General features: G+C 41.6%; 1 protein-coding gene across 7 annotated transcripts in view; it reads left to right on the top strand.

Moving 5' to 3' along the window:
* Window positions 1-211: 211 nt before the first annotated feature.
* The window catches only part of LOC132121320 (pleckstrin homology domain-containing family A member 1-like), a 46,252-nt gene continuing 32,192 nt past the window's right edge, over window positions 212-14,271 (top strand). For all 7 annotated transcript variants that reach the window (XM_059530605.1, XM_059530607.1, XM_059530606.1 and 4 more), the window contains exon 1: window positions 212-355. The gene's annotated coding sequence lies outside the window, so the exon portion shown is untranslated. The remainder of the gene's footprint in view (window positions 356-14,271) is intronic.

Genomic DNA, 14,271 nt, shown 5'->3' with positions numbered 1-14,271 from the left:
CGCTGACAGACGCCAACTTGATTGGCTCGATGCAGACATGGGAACGTGGGCGTACAGTCTATGGTCAGCTAACGCGCTTTAGAATCCAACTGCAGCGAAGGCTAGGCTCATGTTTATTAATACAGGAACGTGATTGGACGCTCTAGGAAGGTTTGCTAGCGACGCCAGCGCGAACTAGTTAATATTCATGAAACCCCGGTCATAGTGGGAATTGCAATTCCGCTCTCCACCCGTCAGTTGAGGGATAGATAGGCAGACTGGCAGACCATCGGAAGTTTGTGGGAGATGGGCTGAAAGTCTAACACATGTAGACCGAACACTGCTACACAGGAGTTTTACAGCTGCTTATAAGCGTGTAAGTCATCTGCACATATACTAACGAGATATTTCTTTGGATATTAAACTTTGAATGTGTTATTAGTTGTGTTCTAATCAGTAACGTTAGTTACACAGTAACTGGGGCAGTATACTAGCTCGCTTTATGCAAAACCTGTCGCTTCTGTTTCAGACAGTAGGTTATGTATTATAAAAATTACCGATCACCGAACACATAAAGTCATTTGGTGTTTATATGTAAAACCACTCTCTCTTAAAATGATACACTATGTCTGAAGATTTGACATTGATGCGTTATGTCTGTAACGTACACAGATCTGTATGTACTGGCTTTTAAAACCTAGAGCACTGCCTTACTAACGTTAGACTATTTTTTGGACATCATTAGCATGAATTGAACGCACAAACGCGCCTGTGATGCTCGTAAGTGTTGTAGAGGTACCTGTACTGTGTTGATACCATTGTACAGTGATGCCGAGAAAGTATCAGGTGCTATTACCTTTATGTTACTGATGCTAAAATTAATATTATATGATACCTTGTCAAAAAAACAACAACAACAAAAAAAAAAACCTACAGAAGTACCATTGTGTAAATCACTGTGAAATTCAGAAGTGCTGCCCACTTTTTCAGTGTCCTTGGTTTTGGAAGTATTTTTGAAGGTATTTAAAAAAACGTTATAGGTCATGAACCTAATCAACAAGCTACAAGGGGAACCAAATTACAAAATTAAATTTGAAGCACAAAATAAATAAATACATACAATCTGACAAAAGATAAAGGCACAAGAATGTGTAATGGTGTTTTTATTTATTCTATTTTATTTTAAAAGAAAAAGCTCTAACCCACTCAAGTACATTTCTCTCAAGTTTCAATTAGAACTGTTGATTGTCATGATAATATGAAAATCCATTCATTTCGAAATAGAAGTGTAAACCGATTGTAACATGAAGAGTGGATGGAATAGTTTTCAACACACAAAAACAATGCAGAATTAATGGGTTGTTGTTTGATGTGAGGCTCAAGTTATTTCAAGATATGTCAAACCCATCAAGCAAGTAAGTCAAGGGTATCAAATATACAACAAAGTTCCTCCAAAACTGCAGTGCTGAAGTGAAAACAGTCAGGTGTTGTGCTGATGTCTATCCAAACAGATCTGCACATAAAGCAACATATATTTGTAAACAAAAAAAAGTACTGACTATATTGCAGCTATGCTACACTGCTGTTCAGAAGTTTGGGGTAAATAAGATTTTTCTTTTTTAGCTCAAGGTTGCACTTAATTGATTAAAAGTGACATTAAAGATATTTATAACATAACCAAATATTTGTTTCAAATAATAATTGTTTTTTTTTTTGAACACTGAAAAAATATATCACAGTTTCTGCAAAAAAAAAAAAAAAAAAACATGAAAAAAGAGGAGGCAGCACAACTGATTTGAGCATTGATAATAGAAGAAATCTTGGATTTCTCAGGATCATCTGACCCTGAAGACTGGCATAATGGCTTCTCTAAAAATTCAGCTTTACCAGCAGAAAACTGTTATTTTAAATTGTAATAATATCATTGTTTACTGTATTTTTGAACAGATAAAGCCTCTGTGAGCACCAGAGACTTCTTTGAAAAGCATTTGAACCCAAAATATCTTAACAATTCAAAAAAATTTAACAGTAGTGAAAATAACTGATTTTACTGTGTAACATATTCCAAGAAACCCTGGTTGTACCATGGTACATGTCCATAAAACATGGTATTACCATGCTACAGGTCCAGAAAACCTTGGTTGTATTATGATTCTAAGTCCAACATACTTCCATGCTAACTGCCCAAATAAACACACATTCATATTCAAAAAGCATAGTAGTACATTTGTATCATGTGCAAAAGCTTTTGTATCATCATGGTGTTTGTCTAAAAATGTGGTGATACAGTGATATAGTCCAAAACATGTCATTACCATGTATGTCCAAATTTTGTCCAATAAATGTGGGGCTTTTTGTTTGTAAAATTATCAACATAAGCTTATCAAACATAAGAAAAATGTGCCTTTACCTAGATTTTTTGCAAAACTCCAAAAACATACCAGTTAATGTAATTATCTTCAGTTTCTAGCTGAAATTAATAGGAGAAACAGTTCCAACCAACTTTTTTTATTATTATTTTTCACAAATTATGATTACATGGATGAATTGTCATCGATTAATAAAGACATATTTTCACATAATCCTTGCACAATACTGCATTATGATCTAAAAACATAGTGCATGATTTTTAAACGAATATATTGACATTTGAATTGCATACTGAGCTCCAAAAGTAAACTTGCTCTGTTGTTCACCTGGTGCAGCATTGTACTTGTGATGCGGAGCACTCGGGTTCGGGTCCCATGTGACTTATAGAATCAAGCTAAAATGGCATGGTTGTTTCAACTAATCTCACGTTTGCTTTTGTTAACAATATTATTATGGTTTTTTTCACGGTATGTACACCAACCAATGTAATAAAACATTGCCAGATTCATGTTTCGTATAGAACTAAACTTACTTTTTTAAGTGCCACTCACTGGACATCTCACTTTGAAACTGTCGCAAAACTTGCAAGAAGCAATGTAATGAAATTGAATTTTGCACATTATTCCGATGAGACTGTGTTGGAGGTTGTTCTGTATTACAGCCAGTAACTCAGTACTGTTTCCTCTAGATCCAGTCATTGCAGTTTACATTGCACATAAACAGTTTGTGTATGTACTTTGGACAAATCTGTTTCTTTCTAGCTAAAAAACATCCCACTGTACGGCTGATCAGAGTGTGATATTAGGATACAAATCTATTGACAGTGAATAAAGTGGGAACTGCCACCTTACCTCACATAAACTTGCACTCTCCTGCATCTCTGTTACTCAAATGTGAACCTTAATAGAAGCACAGGCAGAACCTGTAGGACATTTTCTGAAAGACAGCATGCTATAGTTGCTCTTATTGCTATACATAAGTTTATGCTGAATATGGGACCTTTTTAATAAGCGTGGACATTCATGGGTGTGATGTGTAGCCTATATTTACAGTAAAGGCTTATATTGCATGGTCATCAGAGATCTGGATGAGTGTGTGTGTGTCTATATTTGTCTGTCTCTATGAGACAGAGATAGACAGGCATAGCTCATTTTGTGGATTAAACCATGATTCATCAGGAATTTTTCTGGATAAAATACGAGTGGCAGGTTCCAACTTTACCCACGTATATACTTACTTAAAGCCTGTATACTGCAAAATTTGGTTGTTATAGTTTACTTTTTGTTAAGATGTAGGCCTTATCAATATTATCACACATCTCTATATGTAAAGTTGGATATAGAAGCATTTCCAACATTATATGCATACTGTACATACCGTGTACTTAAGTGAAGCAATATATTCTACATAACAATCAAGATGTTTTACATGAAAATGCATAAAGTTTGATGTAACAGAGAATTGTGACGACTGGGTGAAGGAGGAGCTGGAAGCAAGTGCGAGTTGAACAATGTTTAATGAGACTATGAAGACGGTACAAAACTGGAACACAAATAACGCTGGGAGGAAGGTACTGTCCAAGATGGTGGAGAGGAGTGATGAATCCGGAAGGAGGAGGTGAGAAGGCAGCAGGAGAGGGTGGCACAGGAACTGCGGGGAAGCGAGCCGAAGGTAAGTTGTGTTGCTTGATGGTGGTTGGCGAAGAGTGGACGGGGTTCCAGGGAAATACACGGACATCCAACGCAGAAACACACAAGAAAGCAAGACACGGGTTACAAACAGGAAACAACGCTCTCACGAACACAAGACGTTAGACAAGCCATTATATAGGGATGAGTAATGAGTGACAGCTGTTGCTGATGACAATTAACGGAGACGCCCACAAACTAATCAGTGCTGAGTCTGTGACGCGTAACACACAGACTTCACCCACAAAGTGCAAACCCAGAGTTCACGATACTCCCCCCCTCTAAGAACGCCTCCTGGAGTTCCCAGAAGGGCCTACCTGCTGATTGTAATCATCAATAAGGGAGTGATCCAGTATGTCCCTAGCAGGTACCCAACTCCTTTCCTCCGGACCATAACCTTCCCAGTCCACCAGGTACTGGAATCCTTGTCCCCTCCGTCTCGAGTACAGAATACGATTAACCGAATAGGTCGGTTTCCCATCTACGAGACGCGGTGGCGGGGGAACCGGATTAGGCGGATTAATACGTGAATAAAACACGGGTTTAATTTTAGACACATGGAAGGCGGGATGAATCCTCCTGTACGCCGGAGGTAGTTTGAGGCGCACTGTCACCGGACTAATGATTCTGGTGATAGTAAACGGGCCAATGAATTTGGGAGCTAATTTGTTAGAGACGGAACGGAGAGGAATATTGTTAGTAGAAAGCCACACTTTATGACCCACGACGTAAACGAGAGGCTTTGACCGGTGGCGATCGGCCTTGGCCTTAGTGCCCTCCCTCACCCGGAGCAGAGTCTCGCGGGCTCTGGTCCAGGTGCGGTGGCACCTCTGGACAAATGTGTGAGCGGAGGGGACCGCAACTTTAGATTCCAGACTAGGAAAAACTGGTGGCTGGTAACCTAAGCTGCACTGAAACGGAGAGAGGCCCGTGGCTGACACTGGTAACGAATTGTGAGCGTACTCCACCATAGAGAGTTGTTGTCTCCAGGAAGAAGGATTCTTGGAGACTAAACATCGCAACATCCTCTCTAAATCTTGGTTGGCTCGCTCAGACTGCCCGTTACTCTGGGAATGATAACCCGAAGACAGGCTAACCGACGCTTCTAGCAACTTACAAAATTCTTTCCAAAATTTGGATATAAATTGGGATCCCCTGTCAGACACCACGTCTACCGGGAGGCCATGTAGCCGAAATACGTGATCTAGCACAGTGACCGCTGTCTCCTTGGCTGTCGGTAATTTGGGCAAGGGGATGAAATGTGCTGCCTTCGAGAACCGGTCCACTACTAGAGGGGGGGAGGGCGGTAACAAAATCTAGTGTGACATGTGACCAGGGTCTCGAAGGGACAGACAGCGGTAGAAGGAGCTCATCAGGAGGCCGGTTAGATGACTTACCACTGGCGCAAACTGAGCAAGCCAAAACAAAATCGTGGACGTCACGAGCCATAAGTGGCCACCAGAATCGTTGCTTAACCCCTAGGTTCGGCTTATCCCTGGATGACAAGCAACGTTAGAGCAGTGACCGCACTGAATGACTTCGGACCGTAACTCCTCCGGCACAAATAAACGATTCGGTGGGCAACCGGGCGGAGGCATTACCCCTTCTAAGGCCGTCTTGACCTTCGACTTGACCTCCCATACAAGTGCTGAGACGACTAATTTCTCAGGTAAAATACACTTGGGAGTCACCGGGCGGGCGGAGGGATCAAAAAGACGTGACAAAGAATCGGGCTTGACATTTTTGGATCCTGGGCAGTACGATAGAGTAAAATCAAAACGACCGAATAAAAGTGCTCACCGAGCCTGCCTGGAATTGAGTCTTTTGGCAGTTCTAATATACTCTATAAGTTCTTATGATCGGTCCAAACAATGGAAGGTACCCCTGAACCTTCCAACCAGTGACGCCACTCCTCTAAAGCTAATTTGACGGCCAACAATTCTCTGTTACCAATGTCATAATTGCGTTCAGCAGGAGATAATAACTGTGGGACACACTACACTATTTATATTTATATACACTACACTTTTTATCCAACACACATACTTAGCGTACACGTAAATCTTTTGCACATAATATACATGTACATACATGGAACACACTATACTACTTATATTTATATTTATATACACATACACTTATTTATCCAAACACACATACTTAGCGTACAGTTACAATTTTTCCACATAATATACATGTACATACATAAATGCTCTTTTTAATATACCTGCCATACATTGCCAATTTGTATATTGTCAATCCTTACCCACCTATTTGTATTTTTTTGTATTTTTTATTCCTTATTGTGTTTTTTGTTCTGTCGCTGTTATGTTGCACTGCGGAGCTCTGTCACGAAAACAAATTCCTCGTATGTGTGAACATACCTGGCAATAAAGCTCATTCTGATTCTGATTCTGATTCTGATAATCGATGGGAGAAAAACGCGCAGGGATGCATCTTATCGTCCGAGGCAGCACGTTGGGAAAGAACTGCTCCTACCCCCACCTCTGATGCGTCGACCTCCACCACGAACTGCCGTGTGGGATCAGGGGTAGGGCTGGGATAAACGATTATTTTTTAAACGATTAATCTAGCGATTATTTTTCCAATGCATCGATTAATCTAACGATTATTTTCCCCAGACCGATTCGATTTCGATTATCTCCCCATTAATTGACTACTAACAATTTATACATGTTGATTTACATATCTGAATGGAAAAAAAACATGAATTCCTTAACATTGCAATATATGTTTATTGCTCTTAAAATTACAAAATAAAAGACTGACTAAGAATGCATTACTTTGCACTTGTATAGAGATAGCATTCAATAAAACCTTGAAGCCTTGAAAACACATAGCTTACTGAAACAAGCTTACTGAACACATAGGGCCTAGCTTACTGAAAAAAAGTTCTTCTTTCAGATGAATATAACAACAACTTGATGTCTAGCATTCAATAAAAAAGTTCACCCAAAATACTTGTTTAGAGCAATTGAAAGAATACAGTAACCAATGTAAACTTTAGGGCTTTAAGCTAATACAGAGAGTGCTTTTCCAAAAAATAAAAATTAACAGTGGGAGCCAGCAGCCTGTTATGGAGAAAAAAAAAATCTCAGAATGCTCCACGTGAAACTTTGGCGTTCCGCCCTTTTTCTATCGTGTCTAATGAGAGAGAGAGAGAGAGAGAGAGAGAGAGAGAGAGCGCAAGACAGCGCTCGTGTAGTTTGAAGACTGTGAGTGCGCGCGCGCGTGTGAAACTTGGGTGTTTCGCCCTTTTTCTATCGTGTTTAATAATTTTGATTAATATGCACGATGGAGAGAGAGAGCAAGAAGCGCTCGTGTTGTTTAAAGACTTGTGAGTGAGCGCGCGCACAGCCGGGGCTCTTTCTCGTACGCGCCCTGTCAGGCGCATCACAGTCATTCTATTCTACATCACTCACCGATCAAATAAGGCTTTGACAGCCGCCAAAAAAAAAGATCAATGCAGAAAAACCCCTGGATTGGTTATATAGCGTTGGACAGAATGTTGATCCGGCCATCACGTATATTCAGCGCACATAAGGTAAACGTTTTGCAAACGTTTTTTAGAGAAATAAAAACAGGTCGACGAATCGATGCGCATATTCTGCGTCAACGTATTTTTTGCGTCGACGTCATCGATGACCTCGACGCGTTGTCCCAGCCCTAATCAGGGGCTACAAGGATGGGAGCTGAAACAAAGCGGCTCTTGAGGTTGGTAAATGCAGTTTCGGCTGCATCCGACCACCTGAACGGAGTACTGGGGGAGGTCAAGGCCTTCAGAGGTGAGGCTAGTTGGGTGAAATTGCTAATGAAACGTCGATAGAAATTGGCGGACCCCAGAAACTACTGTAGGGCCTTACGGGAATCTGGAGATGGCCAATCTATCACAGCCTTAACTTTGTCAGGATCCATACGTATTCCCTAGGACGAGACGATATACCCTAAGAAGGGGACAGACTGTGCATGGAATACGCATTTCTCCACCTTGACAAAAAGCCCATTCTCAAGTAATCTCTGGAGCACTCGTCTGACGTGTTGAACGTGTTCCTGGATTGGAGAGCCCGAACGGCATCACCAAGTATTCAAAGTGCCTTCTAGGGGTATTAAAGGTGGTTTTCCATTCATCCCCCTTCCTGATGCGGACCAAATGATAAGCGTTTCTTAAATCCAATTTTGTGAATACGGATGCTCCCTGTAACCTCTCGAAAGCTGAAGACATCAACGGCAAAGGATAGGTGTTCTTTATCTTGATGTTGTTCAGCTCTCAGTAGTCAATACAAGGTCGCAGAGAACCATCCTTCTTACCCACAAAAAAGAATCCCGCCCCCGCTGGAGAAGAGGAAGGACGGATGAGCCTCGATGCCAAGGAATCAGAAATGTATTTCTCCATAGCCTCCCTCTCCGGAATAGAAAGAGAGTAAAGTTTGCCTTTAGGCGGAGACTTACCTGGCACTAAATCTATCGCACAGCCGTAGGGACGATGCGGAGGAACAGAAGCAGCACGGGACTTACTGAACACCTTCAGGTCCAGGTACGCTGCGGGCACGTTTGATAACACCATGTTCTCTTTCTGAAAGACAGAAACAGGCACAACAGGACAAGCAGAAACCAGACTCATGACAACTTTCACTCCACAATGTGACAGTGTTGGAACCCCAATCCCCTCGCGGATTATGTTTGATTAACCAGGGGTGACCTAAAACAATGGGAGCTACAGGGGAGTCCATGAGGTAAAAGGATATGGTTTCACTGTGGTTGCCTGAGGTGAGTAGAGTGATGGGTTCGGTGTAGTGGGTGACGTGTGGCAGTTCCTGGCCATTGAGTGCAGTGACATGGATGGGATGAGACACAGGAAGGACAGGAATGTTCAAGTGAAATGCAATGAGAGAGTCAATGAAATTACCTTCGGCTCCAGAGTCCAGAAGGGCGTGACAGTCGTGAGTGTGATTCTCCCACCGCAGTTTCACCGGAAGGAGAGTCGATGATGTTTTTGAGGACTTCCCCACGTAGATCCCACCCGATAGTAGCCTCAAATTTACTACCGGGCTGACTCTTTTACTGGGCAGGAATAGATGGAATGCTCCTAGCCACCGCAATATAAACAAAGTCCTTTGGACCTCCTCCGCTCTCTCTCCCTCCGGGACAGCCGAGCTCTACCCACCTGCATGGGTTCGTGATCGTCGACCGGACCAACCATGTTCTCTCGACTCGAGCGGCCCCTTTCTGGAGAGATGAGATTGCGTGTAGGACTGACTTGTCTACCCAGGCGGTTAATCTGAGCATCTACCCGAAGGGCCAGGTCGATTAGGCCATTGAGCGTTGGGGGCAGCTCGAGGTGGTAGATCTTCTTCTGAACACTCGGCCAGCCCATGCAGGAATCGATCCCACTGCACCGCCTCGTTCCACTGGCATGCGGCCGCCAGAGTGCGGAACTGAATGGAATAGTTCGCTACAGATGATCTTCCTTGTCTTAGTTCTGAGAGCTGGTGGGCGGCTTCCCTGCCAGCCGCGGCTCGATCGAAGACCCGTTTCATCTCAACGGAGAGGGCGTGGAACGAGGCGCAACACGGATGTTGATTTTCCCACACCGCCGTCCCCCATAAAGCGGCTCTGCCAGACAGTAAAGTAAGTGCAAACGCAACCTTGGACTCCTATGTCGTGAAGGTGCGGGGCTGTAATGCAAAGTGCATGGAACATTTGTTAAGGAAAGTCTCGCAAAAGTTTGGCTCACCGGAATAACTCTCTGGCGGCGGAAGTCGCGGCTCTGGCCGGAAGTGGTCCTGGGAGGTCTCCCGGGGGACGGGCGGCGCAGGCGGTGCGGTGCGCGCAGTGGGAGAGGTGAGTTGGTGAATCTGCTGGGTGAGCTTGGACACCTGTGTCACCAGCGCTTGGATTGCGCGTCCGGTGTTTACGATGCTATCCTGCTGCTGATCCATGCGGTTGACACTGTGATGAATAAATTCCGATGAAGTGGTGCTCGCTGCTTCCATGGTTGGTGAGAGCGTTCTGTGACAACTGGGTGAAGGAGGAGCTGGAAGCAAGTGCGAGTTGAACAATGTTTAATGAGACTATGAAGACAATACAAAACTGGAACACAAATAACGCTGGGAGGAAGGTACTGTCCAAGATGGTGGAGAGGAGTGATATATCCGGAAGGCGGAGGTGAGAAGGCAGCAGGAGAGGGTGGCACAGGAACTGCGGGGAAGCGAGCCGAAGGTAAGTTGTGTTGCTTGATGGTGGTTGCGAAGAGTGGACGGGTTCCGGGGGAAGACACGGATATCCAACGCAGAAACACACAAGAAAGCAAGCCACCGGTTACAAACAGGAAACAACGCTCTCACGAACACAAGACGTTAGACAAGCCATTATATAGGGATGAGTAATGAGTGACAGCTGTTGCTAATGACAATTAACGGAGACGCCCACAAACTAATCAGTGCTGACGCGTAACACACAGACTTCACCCACAAAGTGCAAACCCAGAGATCACGGTTTACCAACCGTGACAAAAATGTAACCAATTTTAATTTAATTTAAATGTAAATTTTTTTTTGCAACTGTATAGTTTATATTGCTTTACTTGACTAAACGGATGTACTAATATCCAACTTAAAATATTTCACTGGACGATAATATAATGTATATTTTGTGATGATACAAACAGTAAGGAAGTTGATTAATATTCATTGAAAAATGTAAACTATATCAATGTGAGTGAGTGTGTGTGTAGTCACAGCGCAGGATGTGCGATGTAGGCTGTCGTAGTTGATCCGTTAGGGGCCGTTCACATATCGCGTCTTTTGCGCGCTCAAGCTTGTTATTTCCAATGTAGGCGCGTGGTACGCGCGCTCATAATGGAAGCGACGCGGTCGCGACGCGCTCATTTTTTCCAGGCACGCATCGAGTTAAAAACATTTCAAACTTTTCAGAGAGCCGTGAGCGCACCACAGGTCATGTGACAAGAACCAACCAATCAGCATTCATTCTTTCCCGTAACGACGTTAAAAGTTCAGCCAAGATGAAGGAATTTTTTAATAAATTTAGTAGCAGAGCTACTGCAAGCGATTTTTAGTGCTGCAAATTCATTTATCCTTTGCGGAAATTTACGCGTCTTCATGGAGAGAGCAGGTCATGGTTGCTTAGCAACAGCAGACGCCTCAGGAGCGCAACTGCCCGAGCGCTTTGGAAAGAAGGAGAAAGCGAAAAGCCTAGTGTTTTCCACGCGTTTTTAGGCGCGACATGTGAACAGCCCCTTATTCATTATCCGTATGGGTCAGCTGCTCCTCGGCCCTTCACCAATGTGATTCGCGGATTAATTGCACAGCTTAACCATCATAGAGTGAAAGTTTATCATTTGCATTTGTTTTTAAGTCCTGTCAGTTTAACCGGGCGCATATAAAAATGAGCAGAGAGAGAGAGCGAGAGAGCCCTGGATGCGCGCGCACGCTCACCTTCACCGTCTTCAAACAACACGAGTGCTGTCTTGCTCTCTCTCCCTCGCGCATATTAATCATCAAAAAAAAACTATCCAGTGATGTTTTCTGTGTTGTCAAATCTTGTGCAATATCCTAAACTGCCGAGATAATTACACAACGCGTGCCGTAAACGTCTGATTCGCGAACTAATGATTCCTTTGAACTGATTCAATTTAATAAATGGTTTAAACAACTGACCTGTCCAACACTGAACTCACGAGACGTCTGAATTGGTGTATTAAAAAAATCTGTAACACTTTACAATAATGTTCTATTTATTAAACTATTTAACTACATTATTTAACATTTACTATTACTAAACTGCACTTCTACAACATTGTTAATTTCAACATTTAGGCTATAGCCTTCATTGTTGAAATCAAAAGTTGTACAGTATTTGTTTACATGGTTAATGCACTGTGAAGTAACATTACCAAACAATGAACAGCTGTGTTTTTATAAACCTAAGATAAACCAAGTATAAAGTATACAAAGTATAAGTGTTAAGATCCTGATTTTTTTGTAAAGCTGCTTTGAAAAAACATGCTTTATAAAATGTTGTACAAAGTGCTAAACAAATGACTTTTCCTTGTAAAAAAACAGAATCACAATGCTAGAGTGACTGGTAGTTGTCTAAGGTTCCAACTTTATTGTAAATCAGTGCAGATGCAAGATACTGCTGTTGCTATCACTACTTTATGTAATAATGTTGCAGGCAGCAGTGTCAAAAAAAGGTTTATAGTGTGAAAACTGAGGGCCTGATTCGAGTTGACTATAAAAAAGAAAATGCTGGCCTCATTCCAAACTTTCAGCAGCCGAGCACACAGCAAAAGACTTAAAGCTGTTACATTATGCACATGTGTACATGCATAGTATATAACACAATATTTTGGTTTGAGGCGATTTGACACCTGTCTCACATTTTCTAAACAATGTACCCTTCGGTAATTAATTATAGATGTGGCAACTGTCAAGAGTGTAACTTTACTTATAAAACTCAAACTGTTAAGCATCCTCATACTGAAGATTTTTTTAAATGCACTATTTCCTGTAAAACTAGTGATGTAATTGACATGTCACGTTGCTCTTGTGGTCTTTGCTATGTGAGCAAAAGTAGACCTCAGATGTAGACCTCTAAAGACTCGGATTAAAGACTCGGATTTCAGAACATTGTTGCACCATTAAAAACCAAGATTTCAAAAGTCTGGTTGATCAGCATTTTGCTGCTTTTAGACATTCATTTTCTGCTTTACATTATGTCAGAATAGAATTAGTCAAATGTTCAAGGAGGTAGCATTGATAATTTACTTTTAAACATTTAACACCTACTGGATTAAATGAAGCTTTTGACATTTGTCCATTTCATTGAGTTTTTTTTAGTTCATGCAGGTAATGTTAGTATCATTATTGATGTTGTATGTTTTAAACTAGACTTTATAGATATTTTTTTCTTTTCTCCCATGGCTTTGTGTGTTTTTAATATATATATATATATATATATATATATATATATATATATATATATATATATATATATATACTCAAAACATCACCTGTGTGATAGGTCGCTATGAAATATTTGCATTTTTGGAGATTTGGTGCACCAACTTTTGTTTTGTTTTCATTGTTTTCTTCTTTTATTATCGAGCACCCAATTTAAGTATTTTGCCAGTGATGTGTGTGCTTTCGTTTTGTTTTTGTTCATATGTACACACTGTACCTATGATTGGTTAGGCCACCTCGCACTCTCTCTTCCTCTTTAAACACAGCAGCTTTCAGATCTCTACTTTCCTTGCATTTTTATCAAGCCAGAGCTGCTCCCAGTCACTCAAACACAAGATTAGTAGTATAAGGACACAGCTCATGATTTCTGACTCTACTACACTGTGTTATATGCAGCGATCCAACAAGTTTCCAGTGACAGATCATTTGTCTTTCCACTCTAAATGCAAAATATTTGATCATGTAAGACAGTCACAGCCTAATTATACAGGACCAACTTCTCAACTAGTTGTTCAGACAACCTGTTGACTAGACTTTCATGGTAATAATTAGTTGTGCACATCCCTCACAGATACAGTAGAAAGTGATTGGAAATTCCTTTGGAGAGAAGGGGAAGTGAATGAAATGTCCGGTCAGTGGTTCCATAAAACCACATTGAAATTTCTAAGAAACAGATACATGTGACTGCCAACATTTTATTATGTTGGTTCATGCACACATCTTTGCATTTCAGAAGTGAAACGTACACTGAGTGGGGCTAAAAGGTTAAAGGCAGGGTAGGTAATACATGTATAAACAACATTCTTCCAAATTTGTTTAAACTTTCTATATATATCAATGCATAATTAAAATGTAAGTACTCTGATAAAAAGAGTATAAAAATCAAGTGACTCTAGACCGTTTAATCTGTATTAAACACAGCTCATTATTTCCATTTCGGGACGAAACATAGGATTGGCTTAGGCGACTGTCACTCTCTCGCAACCATGGCAACCACCCTTTTGCCACACATGACCTGCCCACTTGCGCGTGCACGTTTGATTTGAGGAAACCGCACGTTTGATTAAACAGGCACGGATCCTAGGAATACCAAAACAATGGCAGAGAAACAGCAAGCAAAATTCACAGTACCAGCCTATGCAGTTAGTGAAGGCAAACCAGGCAAAAAAAGGAAGACAGTAACAGTACAAGAAAAGGCAATGAACAAAAAGTCTTTGGATAAACAAAGAAAT

The sequence above is a fragment of the Carassius carassius genome, chromosome 39, assembly GCF_963082965.1.
Source record: "Carassius carassius chromosome 39, fCarCar2.1, whole genome shotgun sequence".
Lineage (NCBI taxonomy): Eukaryota > Metazoa > Chordata > Actinopteri > Cypriniformes > Cyprinidae > Carassius > Carassius carassius.
This window is presented reverse-complemented; position numbering and strand designations above follow the sequence as displayed.